The sequence below is a fragment of the Acomys russatus genome, chromosome 22 (assembly GCF_903995435.1).
Source record: "Acomys russatus chromosome 22, mAcoRus1.1, whole genome shotgun sequence".
Taxonomy (NCBI): Eukaryota; Metazoa; Chordata; class Mammalia; order Rodentia; family Muridae; genus Acomys; species Acomys russatus.
Genome location: NC_067158.1, coordinates 13713465 through 13714818, shown reverse-complemented (window position 1 = coordinate 13714818; position 1354 = coordinate 13713465).

Below are 1354 nucleotides of genomic sequence, written 5' to 3'. Positions count from 1 at the left end.
GAAACAATAAATTTTCTTTTGGTCATTTTTATTAGTTAATTTTCTGCTCTATTTGAAGCACTTGAAGAGATGTTTGAAGTTCTGTATTGCTGAAACCATAGAGTCAGACAGCAATATTAAAAAGTTTTCCAGAAAACAAGAGCTTCATACCCAAGGTGTGACCTCATAGATACTGTCCATATAAATTTGAGAGCTTTTTCTGATTCTTGTCCTTTTTCCTTATATGTAAAAAAACAAACAAAAAAAAAAAAAAAAAAAAACAAAAAAACAAAAACCAAAAGCCTAAGATAAATGGATAGACTACATGGTACTCTATAGAGTGGTTTTTCTATTGCTAAACACTAGCTGAAGAAACAGTAGCATATGTTTTGTGAAGGACATACTTGCCCAAACATATGGACAGGTTTGACAATGTCACCAGTGGCCTATCGATACTAAATTAAATATTTTTCTGCTAAACTAAATAGAATATTAAATACTAAAATCAGTATATGGAAAGCAAGTGTTCTCATCTTCATATACTTTAAAATAATGACAACTTTAAATATGTTGTAAAAATTCTTCACAATAAAATCCTAAAACTACTTGGTTTCTTTTCTTAAAAATATTTTTTATTGATTTATTCATTTTACATCTCAGTTGAAAATAAGCAACATTTTAATTCATGTTCACAAATATTTGCTCAGAGATTTAAAAATATACATCAAGGCCAAGGAATGTAACCCCTTTTAGTTGATCAGAAATAAGCCCAGCCTCCATTTTGATTTATCTGTCCTTTGGCTGAAGGCAGTGCTCTGTGTTGCTTGGGACACAGGAGCTGTGGATCCCTCAATCAATGCCATCAATTACTGTAGTCTAACAGAGTTTCTCTTCTTCCCGCTTAAATGTCATGCAGATGCCTTAACTCCCATTAAATTCACTGTCTACCCTATGCTATTTATACTGTGTCTTAAATAAATTTGCTATATAATTTCAATGTGGCACCAGTGTTGTGGTTCTTTCATTTCACTTGTCAAATATATTTAAGAAAGCCAGTGAGAAAAAGGAAGCATTGGATTTATTAACACGTTTACTCTGTCGTTATTATTATCTACACTTTGAAGATCTCTCATTATTTCCTTTCTGCAAAAATACGTTAGCTGTTAGGAGAGTACTTCACGGTATCCCATTCTCTCAAATGTCTTCCCTGGACAATTTCTGGATTCAAAGTTGTTTGTGCTCGCCTTCTCTCTGCTGCCATTTCTCTCACTGCCATGGATCTAGCAGACATCTGCTGCCTTCTGGGTGTTTTCCAATGGGTAGATGTCATTTCTTTCTTGTTTTCAAGATTTGCTCAGTGCCTTTAGTTTTCAGA